Here is a 16,081-nt window from a genome sequence, read left to right as displayed (position 1 = left end):
CCTTCCTATCGGACGCTGTTGTGAAACTTGAAAGGGTTCAGAAAAGATTTACAAGGAGGCTGCCAGGGTTGGAGGATTTGAGCTACAGGGAGAGGCTGAATAGGCTGGAGCTGTTTTCCTGGATAATCAGAGACTGAGGGGTGACTTTATCGAGGTTTATAAAATCATGAGGGGCATGGATAGGATAAATAGACAAAGTCTTTTCCTTGGTGTGGGGGTGTCCAGAACTAGAAGGCTTAGATTTAATGTGAGAGGGGAAAGATATGAAAGAGACCTAAGGGGCAACGTGTTCACACAGAGATTGGTACATGAATGGAATGAGCTGTCAGAGGAAGTGCTGGAGGCTGGTACAATTGCAACATTTAAAATGCAGCTAGATGGGTATATGAATGGGAAAGCTTTAAGGGATATGGGCCATATGCTGGCAAAAGAGACGAGGGGAGGTGAGGATACCTGGTCGGCATGGACGGTTTGGACCAAAGGGTTTGTTTCCATGCTGTACATCTCTATGACTGCATGACTCCGCGATTTTGTGACTCACTTTCGGATATCTGTTATTCTGTATGTAAACCACACCAAAACCCTCGACTAGATTCCAGTCAGTAACTCACTCCTGGGTATCTGGCATGCTGTATATAAACCACCCACAACCCCTTGATTTGAGTCCAGTCTGTCCCTCACTCCTTGGGATCTGATATGCTGTATATAAATCATAATCCCCTCGATCAGATTCCAGTCTGTCCATCACTCCTGGGTATCTTGTATGCTGTATATAATCCCTGAACATCTCGATTTGATTCCAGTCTGTCCCTTACTCCTGGGTATCTGTTATTGGATCTTTGAAATGATCCTAGTTGGATGTTAGACTGAAGACAAGATAAACTGTTTGGTCAAATGTTACATTGGGAACAGGAACACAGAAAGCTGCTGTTTCATTTCTATTCTGTTCCATATCTCCAAGTTTCAGACTGGGGCTGAATTTCTGTCACAATGGGGAAAGTCTCAAAAGCTGTTTACTGTCCTGCATGAATGCATCATCAAAACATGAATTCCCTTGCAAGATAGGAAATGGAGGCAGCTCTTTGAAGGTGTGTGATTCTGTGTCTGTATATGTCAGTTCGTGTGTGATTCTGTGTGCTTGTTCAATGTTAAATATTTTCAAACTGCATTGATGTTGCCAGCTTCTCTTGCTTTTCCTTATTTATAAACTCAATGTCATCGCTGTCCTGATATAAAATGGTGGCTGTGGGCAAATCTAAGGTGTCTGCCTGACTGATTAGTTTCAGGAAGGGAGGGGGCAATGAATCATCCATTCATTGATGCTAGCAAAGATAGGAAATGGAGACAGGTCTTCGAAGGTGATTAAAATGCAAATCCACCGAATTTGCAGTGAATGCGGAGAGTTAATGTGACATTCCAGTAAGGTCTGCCTAATATATGAGAGGATCATAATATACAAAACCTGAAAGAGCTCAGCCACAGAATTATAGATTTGCAGCGTTGGATCAGAATCCTGCCTGGCTAGGCCTCATCCCAAAATCAAGGGTTTCTAAAATCCCACACTGAACCGCTGTGCGTTCAAATTGTGTGTTGTGCACAAGTAAAATAAAATAATGCATCTGCAATTAAATAAAGCTCTTTCTGGAACTTTGTGTGTCTATTGGTTGAAGTATCTTTCAAAAGGATTGAAGATAAATGAGACATGGAGAGATAGGCAGCACTGTAACCCGAATGGCAGTGCAGTATAAAAGGTATAGAAATATCTTCAGTGAAACGGGAAAACCAAAGAGGATAGTCTTCAAATTAGGACCCTGTGGAGTCAGTAAAGTCGTGTAGTTTGTGACTGCATTACAGTGTGGTGGGTGTGGTGTGGACTGCATTACAATGTGGACAGCGGTGAGGGTCAGGCTGGGGACTGCGTGTGGACGGCGGTGAGGGACAGGCTGGGGGGTCATGTGTTGACGGCGGTGACGGGAATGCTGTGGGCGGTATGTGGACGGCGGTGAGGTAAGACTGGGGGCAGTGTGTGGACGGCGGTGAGGGTCAGACTGGAGGCGGTGTGTGGACGGCAGTGAAGGTCACTCTGGGGGCGGTGTGTGGACGGGACTGAAGTCAGGTTGGGGGCGGTGTGTGGACAGCGGTGAGGGCCGGGCTGGGGGCAGTGTGTGGACGGCAGTGAGGTCAGGTTGGGGCGGTGTGTGGACGGCGGTGAGAGTCAGGCTGGAGGCAGTGTGTGGGCGGCGGTGTGGGTCAGTCTGGGGGTGGTGTATGGACGGCAGTGAGGTCAGGTTGGGGCGGTGTGTGGACGGCGGTGAGGGTCAGGCTGGATGCGGTGTGTGGACAATGGTGAGGGTCAGGTGGGGGCGGTGTGTGGGGGCTGTGAGGGTCAGACTGCAGGTGGTTTTGGACGGCGGTGAGGGTCAGGTTGGGCAGAGTGTGGGGGATGAGAGTGTCAAGCTGGGTGCGGTGTGTGGGGGCAGTGAGGGTCAGGCTGGGGACAATGTGTGGACAGTGGTGAGGGTCAGACTGGGGACGATGTGTGGGCGGTGGTCGTAGTCAGGCTGGGGATAGTGTTGGATGGCTTTGAGGGTCAGGCTGGCGGCGGTGTGTGGACGGCCATGAGTGTCGTCCGGGGGCAATGTGGATGGTAGTGAGTGACAGGCTAGGGGCGGTGTGTGGACGGCAGTTAGGGTCAGACTGGGGGCAGTGTTGGATGGCTTTGAGGGTCAGGCTGGCGGAGGTGTATGGATGGCAGAGAGGGTCAGACTGGGAGCGGCGTGTGGGCAGCAGTGAGGGTCAGGCAGATGGTAGTGTGAGAACAGCAGTGTGGGTCAGACTGTCGGTGGTGTGTGCAGGGTAGTGAGGGTCTGGCTCGGGGCGGTATTGGACGGCTATATGTACCTTTCTTTGATTGCAGACTTGAGGATTCTCCATTTTTATTCCTCATTTGACGATGGCCATTTCAGATTCCTGCGCCAAGCTCCAGAATGTCCTCCTAAAACTCTCCATCTCACTTTCCTCCCAAACACATTGATCATTCATGTGTCATTGATTCTAATGTCACCTTTTCTGACCTGGTTTCAAATGTGGCCTGTCATATCCCTATATTAAGTGTCGAGAGGTTTACAGCACAGAAAAAAAAAGGCTCTGTGGTCCATTGAGTCTGTGCCAGTAAAGAAAACTACCACCTAACTATCGTAATGCATTTCCCAATACACAGTCCATCGCATAATCTGTCTTGGTATCGCAAGCGTGCACCTAAATATGTATTAAATGCTATTGGAATTTCTGTGTCTCGCACCCTTACAGAGAGTGAGGTTAGTGCAACTGTTTTTCGATGATGACATCACCCACAGGAACACAGAGCAGCTGGCTCTGTGCAAACCAGAGATCGCCCACACATTGGGAAGAATGGTAGGGACCCTGAGAGGGGGCACAGGAGATTTACCAGGATGGTTCAAGAATGGGGGATTTTAGTAGTGTGCTTTGGATTTTTTTACATTATTCATTGGTATGATATCGGTGTTGCTGATACATACAGAATATCGATCAACAATAGATAGACTCTCCTTCCCAACCTCCCCCGTTGCCTGGTCTGCGGTAACCTTCAGGTTAAACCACCACCACACATCTCTCCCTGATGAGAGATCATCCCTATGGTCTGGTAGGACAATGCTGACTTTACCTTTTACACAGTGATGCCATTGTACCTCAGGGGTGGGGGGAGGGAATGTTAAAGGTGGTGGATGGGACACCACTCAGACACAGTGTCTTGTCCTGGACAGTGTTCACTTTCTTTAATATTGTTGGGAGTTGCACTGATGGAGGCAAGTGGAGAATGTTCCAACACAATCCTGATGTGTACCTTATAGAGAGCAAACAGACATTGGGGAATCAGGGGTTTGGGGAAACTAAGATTGTTCTCCTTGTAGCAAAGGAAATTGAGGGTACCCTGTGAGAGAGGGGTTTACAAAAGTTACACGTTATAATAATTAACCTTACATCCATCAGCTCATTATACAAGGATTACATGACACGTTGAAGATTTAGGGGAGATCTATTGAGAAGATTGTCTGATTCAAAGGAGAACTTTTATGCAACAAATGGGATTGAGCTGGAACACAACACTCACAGACAATTCAAGTATCCAGGTCCAGATGAATTGAGTAATTCAATCAGAGTTTGGCATTACAATTACTGAGATTACCATCTGAATGTCCACCTGTAGTATCCTGTAATGCAAGTGTATAAAATCCGTCACTGTCAGTTCAGGTTAGAAACTCTCACTATCCTTTCCTCCTGGCCCAGGATGACTGTACACATTAACCCTTGTGGAGGTCAGCAATCAATTCAGGGGGAAATCTACGTGGGTTTCGAAGGGTTTCCACCTTGGGACTTCATGTGACTGAACAGAGCAGGTCTTTGACACATGGGACGGAATGTTCCAAGATTCAGTGAGATGTGGAGAGCAGGATTTGCTTCCTTTCCTTTCCTTCCGTGCTGCCGCTGTGCCTCATCAATAAGACATGGGGTGTGAAAGGCTCACGCACTTCAGGGATAAATAGTCTCCATTCTGACCAATGGGTAGCAAGCTTCTTCCAGTCATTCAAAAGAGTATCCCTAAAAGGATAGCAACTGTGCATGCTTCCCACTGCCGAGGACTCCTAGTAAACATTTAGAAGAATTGGGGAAGGGGGGGCGTAAATCTGCCAGAAAAGGCATAACTGTAAAGTTCGAAGAGGATTGTGAATAGAGAGAGATGCACAGGAGAAAGGGGCACCAAGTTGCCAGATGGAGTATAAGTTGGGAAAATGGGACGTTGGTAGTTTTGGAGGTGATAGTAAAAGAACAGAGTTGCTATTTAAATGGTGGAAAGTGTAGAAAGCTGCACCACAAAGGGAATGGGGGTAATTGTGCAGGAAACACAGAAAACTAGCATATTCTGAGTCAGTCACGGAATCAAGGGTTCTGCTTCAGATTCATCAAGTTTAAGGATTCATCAAGTTCCCAGGTAAATAGTGCGGTGAGGAAGGCATATGGCATACTGGCTTTTATTGGTAGAGGAATTGAGTTCCGGAGTCCTGAGGTCATGATGCAGTTGTATAAGACTCTGGTACGGCCGCATCTGGAGTATTGTGTGCAGTTTTGGTCGCCATACTATAGGAAGGATGTGGAGGCATTGGAACGGGTGCAGAGGAGGTTTACCAGGATGGTGCCTGGTATGGAAGGAAAATCGTATGAGGAAAGACTGAGGCACTTGGGGCTGTTTTCACTAGAGAAAAGAAGGTTTAGGGGTGACTTGATTGAGGTGTACAAGATGATTAGGGGGTTAGATAGGGTCGACAGTATGAACCTTTTCCCGCGTATTGAGTCTGGTATTACAAGGGGGCATAGCTTTAAATTAAGGGGGGGTAGATATAGGACTGATGTTAGGGGTAGGTTCTTCACTCAGCGAGTCGTTAGTTCATGGAATGCCCTGCCAGTAACAGTGGTGGACTCTCCCTCTTTATGGGCATTTAAGAGGGCATTGGATAGGTATATGGAGGATAGTGGGTTAGTGTAGTTTAGGTGGGCTTGGATCGGCGCAACATCGAGGGCCCAAGGGCCTGTACTGCGCTGTATTCTTCTATGTTCTATGTTCTCTGTTCTAAGGCAACACCAGCACGGGTAAGGCGTTTCAGTAGCAATGGAGCTGGGATGAGGGAGAAACAAGCAACAATTTAGAGATTGGAATTCCTGGTTCTTGTGATTGTGTAGAAGTCTGATCAGAAGGTCACCTTGGGGTCAGATATGACAGCAATATTGTGAAGAGTGTAGTGCTTCCTCAGGCTTTTCTCAGTGAGAGGGTGGGGCTCAGCAGTAAGGGAAAGGTATTTGTAATAGCAACTGAAGGCAATGGGTTTAAACATTACAATGTTTCATTGGAGGAAATTGCAGCTAATCGAGTAGTGGGAGCATGGTTAGCAGTTTGATAACTGAGTAACAGTGGAGCAGTGGTGAGGGATGATGGCCAGGCAGTACTGGGCATTGTCAGTGTACATGTGAAACCCAACACGGTATTTTTCGATGGTGTCATCTCCTGACAGTATGCAGGTGAGATACAGGATGGGCCAAGGATAGATCCTTAGATTCCTTACAGTGTGGAAACAGGCCCTTCGGCCCAACAAGTCCACACTGACCCTCCGAAGAGGAACCCACCCAGACCCATTCCCATACATTTACCCCTGATTAATGCACCTAACACTACGGGCAATTTAGGATGGTCATTTCACCGAACCTGCACATCTTTGGACTGTGGGAAGAAACCGGAGCACCCAGATAAAACCCACACAGACACTAGGAGAATATGCAAACTCCACACAGACAGTCGCCCGAGGCTGGAATCGACGTGGGACCCTGGTGCTGTGAAGCAGCAGTGCTCACCACTGAGCCACCGTGCTGGCCAATCCTTGAGGGACACCACATACAAGGAATTCAGAAAGGAAATCAGAAAGGGTATCACAGCTACAGAAGTTACCATTGTCGAGGAGGGTCTGCCTACTGAGTCAGTATGGGTGGAAATTATGAACAATAATGGAGCAGTCACCTCATTAGTGGTTTACTACAGCCCCCCCCCGCCCCCCCCCCAACAACAGCAGGGAGATTGAAGAAAGCATAGGTCAGCAGATTTTGGAAAAAAGTTGAATGGAGTAGTGTCGTTGTAATGGGAGAGTTTAACTTTCCCAAAATTGATTGGAACCTCCTTCGAGCAGATGGTTTGGAAGGAGCTGTTTTTGTAAGGTGTGTTCAGGAGGGTTTCCTAACTCAGTACGTTGAAAGGCCGACGAGTGGAGAGGCCATTTTGGATTTGGTGTTCCGCAATGAGCCGGAGCAGGTGTCAGATCTTGCGGTGGGAGAGCTTTTAGGTGATAGTGACCACAAGTGCCTTACATTCTACATAGCTATGGAGAAGGAGAGAAGCAGGCACAATGGGAGGATATTTAATTGGGGAAAAGGAAACTATGATGCTATCAGCCGAGAGTTGGGAAGCATGGACTGGGAGCAATTGCTCAATGGAAAGGGCACTATAGACATGTGGAGTCTGTTTAAGAAACAGTTATTGCGAGTGATGCATAAATGAGACAGGCAAGAAGGGGTAAGATAAAGGAACCTTGGATGACGAGAACGGAGGAGCTTCTCGTCAAAAGAAAGAAGGCAGCTTACGTAAGTTGGAGGAAGCAAGGGGCTTGCTCAGCTCTAGAGGATTACAATCAGGCGAGGAAGGAGTTCAAAATGGTCTGAGGAAAGCCAGGGGGGGACACGAAAAAGGCTTGGCAAGAAGGATTAGGGAGAATGCAAAGGCATTTTACACGTATGTGAGGAATACGAGAATGATCAAAGAAAGAGTAGGGCCGATCAGAGATAGCATAGGGAACTTGTGTATCGAATCTGAGGAGGTAGAGGAAGCCCTAGATGTGTTTTTTGTTTCTGTCTTTACTAATGAAAAGGACCTTGTAGTGAATGAAACCATTGAGGAGCAGGTAAGCATGCTGCAACGGATAGAGATTGAGGAAGCTGATGTGCTGATAATTTTGACAAATATTAAGATTGTCTAGTCGCCAGGGCCAGACCAGATTTGTCCTCAGCTGCTTTGGGAAGCGAGAAATGTGATTGCTTCGCCGCTTGTAAAGATCTTTGCATCCTCGCTCTCCACCGGAGTCATACCTGAAGACTGGAGGGAGGCAAATGTATTTCATCTCTTCAAGAACGGAAATAGGGAAATCCCCGACAATTACAGACCAGCCAGTCTCACGTCTGTCGTCTGAAAGGTGTTAGAAAGGACTCTGATGGATAGGATTTATGACTATATGGAAGAGCACGGCTTGATGAAATGCAGTCAGCACGGCTCAAACTTATTGAGCTCTTTGAGGATGTTACTAGACACGTTGTTGAGGGTAGAGCTGTGGATGTGGTGTATATGGACATCAGCAAGGCATTTGATAAGGTTCCTTATGGTCGGCTCGTTCAGAAGGTCAGGAGGAATGGGATACAGGGAAATTTAGCTGTCTGATACAGAATTGGCTGGTCGACAAAAGACAGCGAGTGGTTTTTGAAGGAATGAATTCTGCCTGGAAGTCAGTGGTGAGTGGTGTTCCACAGGGCGCTGTTCTTCGGCCTCTAATCTTTGTAATTTTTAATAATGATTTGGATGGGGAGATTGAAGGATGGGTTAGCAAGTTTGCAGATGACACAAAGATTGGAGGTGTCTTTGACAGTATATACGGCTATTGTAGGGTGCAGCGTGACATTGACAGAATGCAGAGTTGGGCGAAAAGGTGGCAGAAGGAGTTTAACCTCGATAAATGCGAGGTGATGCATTTTGGAAGGTCGAACTTGAAATTTGAGTATAGGATTAAAGACAGGATTCTTGGCAGTGTGGAGGAACAGCAGGATCTTGGTGTGCAGGTACATAGAACATAGAACATAGAAAAATACAGCGCAGTACAGGCCCTTTGGCCCTCGATGTTGCGCCGATCCAAGCCCACCTAACCTACACTAGCCCACTATCCTCCATATGCCTATCCAATGCCCGTTTAAATGCCCATAAAGACGGAGAGTCCACCACTGCAACTGGCAGGGCATTCCATGAACTCTCGACTCGCTGAGTAAAGAATCTGCCCCTAACATCTGTCCTATACCTATCACCCCTTAATTTAAAGCTATGCCCCTTTGTAATAGCTGACTCCATACGTGGAAAAAGGTTCTCATGGTCAACCCTATCTCAACCCCTAATCATCTTGTACACCTGTATAAAGTCACCCCTAAACCTTCTTTTTTCCAATGAAAACAGCCCCAAGTGCCTCAGACTTTCCTCATACAATCTTCCTACCATACCAGGCAACATCCTGGTAAAACTCCTCTGCACCCGTTCCAGTGCCTCCATATCCTTCCTACAGTAAGGCGACCAAAACTGCACACAATACTCCAGATGCAGCCGCACCAGAGTCTTATACAACTGCAACATGACCTCAGGGCTCCGGAACTCAATTCCTCGACCAATAAAATCCAGTATGCCATATGCCTTCTTCACAGCACTATTTACCTGGGTGGCAACTTTCAGAGATCTGTGTACATGGACACCAAGATCCCTCTGCTCATCCACACTACCAAGTATCCGACCATTAGTCCAGTACCCCATCTTTTTGTTCCTCTTACCAAAGTGAATCACCTCACACTTGCCTACATTGAACTCCATTTGCCACCTTTCTGCCCAGCTCTGCAACTTATCTATATCCTGCTGTAATCTGACACATTCTTCCTTAAAATTGCCACCCAGGTGGACAGGGTTGTTTAGAAAGCATATGGTGTTTGGCTTTCATTAACAGGGGGATTGATTTTAAGAGCCATGAGATCTTGTTGCAGCTCTATAAAACTTTGGTTAGACCGCACTTGGAATACTGTGTCCGATTCTGGTCGCTGTATTATATGAAAGATGTGGATGCTTTGGAGAGGGTTCAGACGAGGTTTACCAGGATGCTGCCTGGAATGGAGAGCTTATCTTACAAAGAGAGGTTGACTGAGCTCGGACTTTTTTCAATCGAAACAAGAAGGAAGAGAGGGGACCTAATTGAGATGTATAAGATAATGAAAGGCATAGATAGAGTTGATAGCCAGAGATTGTTTCCCAGGGCAGAAATTGTTAACAACTGGGGTCATAGTTTTGAGCTGTTTGGTGGAAAGTATAGAGGGGATGTCAGAGGCGGGTTCTTTATGCAGAGAGTTGTGAGAGCATGGAATGCGTTGCCAGCAGCAGTTGTGGAAGCGAGGTCATTGGGGATATTTAAGAGACTGCTGGAAATGCATATGGCCACAGAAATTTGAGGGTTCCTACATTAGGTTTACCTTCCATGAGGATCAATGATCGGCACAATATTTTAGGCTGAAGGGCCTGTTCTGTGCTGTACTGTTCTATGTTCTATGAAGTGTAGAAGCACTGGTTCAAGATATTGTTAGTAAATAAGTGTGAGAGAAAGTGGATACTTCCAAGTTCAGAATGAATTTGTCTGGAGCTATTGAACAAAAATTATTAAGTTACGCTGTGAGGGACCGTCTGTAGTCCACCAACTAGTGAAAGGCGTACAGAGATGGCAACGTGATAGTGTTGAGAAACTTGCATTATCCAGATACAGACTGGGATACTGACCGTGTCTGGGCTGTGACGGATTGCATGGAGGAGAGCTTACTGCAGGAGTATGTGCCCACCCCAAGAGACCATGTACTGTTGAACCTTGGAAAAGAGGTGGGGAAATTGGATCCAGTATCAGGCGGGAACATTTTCAGGCATGATGATCATTTTATTGAAACGTTCAGAATGATCGTAGAGAATACTATGCATTGACTGAGTTTGAGAAAAATCAATGGACTGGGAGCTGCCTTCACTGGGGCAATAATGAATCTGGGGAGGTATGACCGGAACACCAAGTTTGTCAAAAAATGAAAAATGGGCTCCCTTCAAAGGCTTGGCTCCGTTGGAGAAAGAGTTCCTCACACAGGAGAGGGAGGGTAAACAAATCCAATGCTGCCTCCGTGACAGTGGAGCAAAAGGTTAAGGTGAAGAAGAACAATTGAATAGATGACATATAGAGAAAAGAATTGTGAACCAGGAGAAATACTGAAGGTTTAGGGTCGAGATGGTAGAGCGGAGGGATTTATGAGGAAACGGAGAACCAACATAAAGTTGTCACACCTTTAAGGGAGCGTGCGAAAAGGTGGAGTAAGGCTGGTTCAACACTTGAAAGAGGATTTATACTGAGAAGAAGGGGAATGGCTGGGTGTGAGATGAATACTTCATCTCTGTCTTTACCAAAGTGGCCGAACCCACCCAGGCCATGGTGACAGAGGAGGAAACACTGTCACTAGAAAGGTACAAAATTGATGAGGAATATCTTTGTGGCACAGGCAACAAACGTGTTTCACTGTTTTTCCCTCGATATATGTGACATTAAATCATTCATTCATTCATGGAATAAAAGGGACTGTATCAATCTTGATACAAAATTGACTGATTGGTAGGAAATCGAGAGGAATTCAGGCTGGAGAAATATTTTCTGTAAAGTTCTGCAGGATTCAGTTTTGGGGACCTCATTCATTTTGATATGTATGAACGATGTACATCTGGTGTGCAGGGACCCATTCAAAGTTTACAGTTGACACAGCACTTCAAGAAATTGTAAACTGTGAAGAAAACATTATAGAACTCTAAACTTACATTACCAACTTCTTAGAAACAGTAGAGAGGTGATTGATGAGGTTTGGCACATTGAAACATGAGACAATGCAAATTTCCAGCACGAACATTAAAAGACAATATAAAATAGGCAGGAATACAGGAGCACAGGATGTGCAAAGATCATTGAAGTTTGTAGGACATTAAACATAGGCAAAGCATACAGTGTTCCTGTCTTTATAAATACTGATAGTTCAAGAGTAAAGAGGTGATGTTGAACTTGTATCAAACACATTCGCCTTCAACTGTGTCACATGATCAGACAGATATGAACACATCGGAAAGGATGAAGAACTGATCTAAAAGAATATTTCCAGGAATGAGTATGATCAGTTATGAAGTCAGACTGTTGCAACTGTTCTCAATGAAGTGAAGGTGGCTAAGAGGAGATCGGATGCAGTTTTTCAAACTCATAGGCAGACTGAATAGATTAGATTGGATAAACTGTGCCCACTCACAAAACGAGAGGACACAGATTTCAGTTTATGTACAACACGAGAACTATGATAGAAGTAAGAACCTTTTCACTTGGCGAGTAGTTAGGATACACTTGGATGTGTTATAAATGGATGTTCAATGGAAATGTTCAAGAGGGGATTAGATGATTATTTCGACTAAAAGAAATGTGTTATGGTATGGGGGAAAGCAGGAGATCACTGAACTGTAATGAACTCAGATGAAGAGCTGGTGCAAACATCATGGGTCAAATGACACCCTTCTTGCCTTAAGATTTCTGTCTGGATTGTTGCGATGTCTCAAGAGTTCTCCAATTCTAATAATACTGTGTCTCCATAATCTCATTGAACCTGTGCGACCCATTTTACCTCTGAGACATCCGTCAGTCAAAGCACTTCTCCTTATCTCTGTACCTCATACAGGCCATTTTATAAACCTTCTTTCTCTGCAATCTCCTCTAAATACTCCCTCTCTATGTACTAATTCTCAAGGCCTGACAGATTTGTCTGTAATTACTCCGATACATAGAAAGCTCCCAATCTTTACAATCTCCTCCAGCTCACACAATCATCAGTCTATCAATGTCACTAACTCCCTCCCGCCCTGATAAATCTCTTGATCTCCATAACCTCCTCCAACCATTACACTGTTCATTATTCAGTGCACTTTCTCCGTCCCTTACAAATCTGCCCATCACTTAAACTTTCTCAAGTCCCTACAATTTTCCATGTTGTCTGACGTGCTCCAATGTGTGATCTGCTGTGTAAAATCCTCTGGTCCCGACAGCACTCCCGATTCTGTAACCACCTTCTGTCCCGACACAGGTCACTATCTCTGCACCGTCCACATTCTAAATCCCACCCTATCTGTGGAAACACCTCCAGCTCTCTTTATTTTTGTAATATCCACCAGATCAAAATAACCCTCCATGTATCTCGAATCTTCATTAGCCCCTTCAAATCTCACTGTCTCTGAAATTCCTCCCGCTACTGCAATACTCTCCATGAAATCTTCTAAGAAAAGTCACATTCCTTTCAGGAGAACCTCATCTTATTAATCTCCTGCAGTGCCAATACAAGTTTTTTTTTTTTTTGTTTTCTGCAAGCTCTCTATCTCAAACCCTTCACCTATAACTTCCTTATTATCTCTAATCTCATACACAAACTACATCTGCCTGTGTGTCTGTGACCTTCTCCAGGAGGAGGAATGGTTTTCGGGCGTTTGGGTAGAGTTTGACTCTGGAGGATGTCATAAATGTAAGACTGTTTGTAGAAAGTAGAGGATTTACAGAGATAGGAAGGGTGACAGAACATGAGGGATGTCACAGAGGCTGATATTTGTAGGCACAGAGAAAATAATCTGTGGTTTGCCTGTATTGATATAATTTGAATAAGAAAAAATGCAATCAAACTGCAAATGTATGGGTCTATTATTGAGTTTGGGATCTACCTGTTCTAACTGTGGGACTCCATACCGGAGTAGGTGCGAGAAGCTGACACCGCATAGGCTGGGCAGCGTCTGTAATCTTCCAAATCGTATTTGGGAGATCTGTTCCAGGATAGGTGAGAGCAGCGGACGGTATTCAGGCATGGCAGGAAGCAGGGGATTTTCCTGATCTGATTGTGAGATTCATTTCACATATCTGCATGTGATTCCAAACTGACATTGTTACAACAGAAGTGACTGCTTAAAGACAGCAATTCCCAGGTCGGAATTCTTGACCAGGGTCAACTCAACAGAGCCTCAGATAAGATAAGTTCTCATTTCCTGAAATGTTATAATTGAAAAGTATTTTATGAGAACAAAGCTTGTTTCATCTGGTGTGAATTCAGTCTGCATCATTGACCCGAATCGCTATGGTAGGACAGATAAGTTCACGTGTCACAATGTGGGCTCTATCTGCAGGCCTTGTGTGCCTTAACCACTTCTCACAACACAACCTAACCCTCCCACATCCGTTGGATTCTTTTTCTGATGAAGACAGACACAGGTATGATTTTCATCAGGATTCGTGGAGAGTTTCTCTTTGTAAGTTTACAGTAGACAAAATATTGATCTGGCTAGTCCAGCTCACTTTTCACTTCAACCAAAACCTAAAACTATCTTTGTCCTTGTAATGTCCTTCAGCGCCTAGAACAATCCATGTCTCTATAATATTCCACTGTCTTCGCAAGCCTTCCTAAATGTGTAAACCTTTCACAAATTTACATTCAGCATGGTGTCTAGCACTTGCTCTCATCCCCAAATTCCTTCCTGTTTCTTTCAACAAGGCCAATGAAATAATAGAACAAATAGAATGAAATAAGACAGATATGACCTCAGTGTGACCAAGACTGAGAACCGGATAATCAAAGGCTTTCAGCATTAATACAAGAAGGAGAAAGAGACCACCACAGTGAAGTAGCATTGTGTATAAAAGCTGGGATCAGTACTTTTGTGATGCTAATCAATTTACACACTACTCCTCTCTGTCCTTTCCCCGATCCCTTTACATTGATTCTCTAGATATTGTCTAAATATCAGAAATTTCTACAACACAGACTACTCTGGAAATTGTCTGCACTGATTAAAAAGAAGGTGCCACCCAGCATCATCCTTTCCAAAAACTACTTTTTTATGAATCCACAGAGACTGTAGGACTTCAGGTTCAGATCTAGGCACATTTATAAAATTTTACAGAGTTTCTGCTTAGACTCCGCTTCCATGTATCACTCCCAGATCCCTTCCTTACTTTGGGTGAAATAACACCTTTCCTCACTACTTCTCTAATATTTCATCCAATTACATTAAATATTTGCTGCTGGTAACTGAGCTCTCCATTAAGAACAAGACAGTCTCTCCCTCTCTAGCCATGACCTTGACAACATACGCAGGTTAATCAAATCTCCTCTCAGCATCCTCCACTTCAACCTTTCCTCATAACTGCATTATCACTTTCCTAGGATAACAAACCTCTTCTGTACCACCTCCAAGAGTGAAACATGCTCGAAACGTTAATTCTCCTGGCACCCTGCTATCTGACCTGTTGTGCTTTTCCCACACCACACTCTTTGACTCTAATTTCCAGCATCTGCAATCCTCACATTGTCCCTACACTCTCCATTCGAATTCCATCCTTCCATGTGATATAGTGACCAGAACTACATGCAGCACACAGGCTGTGACTGAACTAGTTATTTATCCAGTTATTGTATAAGCTTCTTGCTCTTACATTCTGCACTTGAACTGAGAGAGGAAATGGTGCCATTTGCTGCCTTATTTAGATTATTGACATTGCCGGCTACCTTCAGGGTAAAAGCAAATTACTGCGGATGCTGGAATCTGAAACCAAAAGAGAAAATGCTGGAAAATCTCTGCAGGTCTGGCAGTATCTATAGGAGAGAAAAGAGCTGACATTTCGAGTCTAACTGACCCTTTGTCAAAGCAAACAAAAGGGAGAAATAGGGAGGTATTTATACGAGGATCTGTCCACACTGACAGTACGCTCATTTATTGTGTATTCTTTATATTGATTGTTGTCCCTAAATGACTTGACTTGCACATCTCCAGGTTGCTTGGTACATTCAACTGGACCTCCTAGCTTCCATTTTTAAACAGACTGCTATGTGTTCGCTCATCAAATCAAGTAAGTCACATCAACTGTACGAATCTCTGCATGAAAACCAAACAGCCAGATTAATTACACACATCTTTTCCTGCAGAAATTTCAGCTGACAGTCCTGGATTCCTCTGGGATTTTCTAAGGGTCCATTCTTCCTGCGGCGCAGAATTCCGATCTGTAAGTATTCAGTCAGCCCTTTGCTTCACACTAAACTAAGCTACAATATCAGCAGGTCTCTGACACTTTGCCTCTATACAGTGAGGAACCGAAAATGATGAACAATGAGCAAACATGGCAGGGGATTTTTCTCCCCAGCTTCTTTTAAGGATGTGAATCTCCTTTATAGGTCCTCTCTCTCGTTAAGTCTATAACTTCCAATAGTTTGCACGACAAAATCTGCACAAGACAAGGGCCTGAATCTTTTGACTTGGCCAATTTCATTTCTGTCAGTTTCATAGAGGGTTTGTCTCCACAAGGCTAAGTGAATTGTCTCAAAATAACAACGTCCTGAATCTGCCTCATTAACTACCTGCCCTGCCTCTATGTCCCTTCTTCCACCTGATACGAGCCCAATGAGTATTTTCCGCTTTGTTATAGGTTTGAAAACTGCCCACTACCCGGATATCCCAGAATGCAACAAATTCCCTGCGACAGATGCCATTTTAAAAAAGTCATTACAATCTTGGATTGACCATCCGAAACTGACCTGGGTGGGGGGAGGGGGGCATTGGGAAAGGTAGTAAACTGAGGTCCCTACT

Source organism: Chiloscyllium plagiosum, unplaced genomic scaffold (assembly GCF_037043375.1).
Source record: "Chiloscyllium plagiosum isolate Xiang-an unplaced genomic scaffold, Cpla_swu_hap1 HiC_scaffold_18, whole genome shotgun sequence".
Classification (NCBI taxonomy): domain Eukaryota; kingdom Metazoa; phylum Chordata; class Chondrichthyes; order Orectolobiformes; family Hemiscylliidae; genus Chiloscyllium; species Chiloscyllium plagiosum.
Note: the sequence above shows the minus strand (reverse complement) of the source record.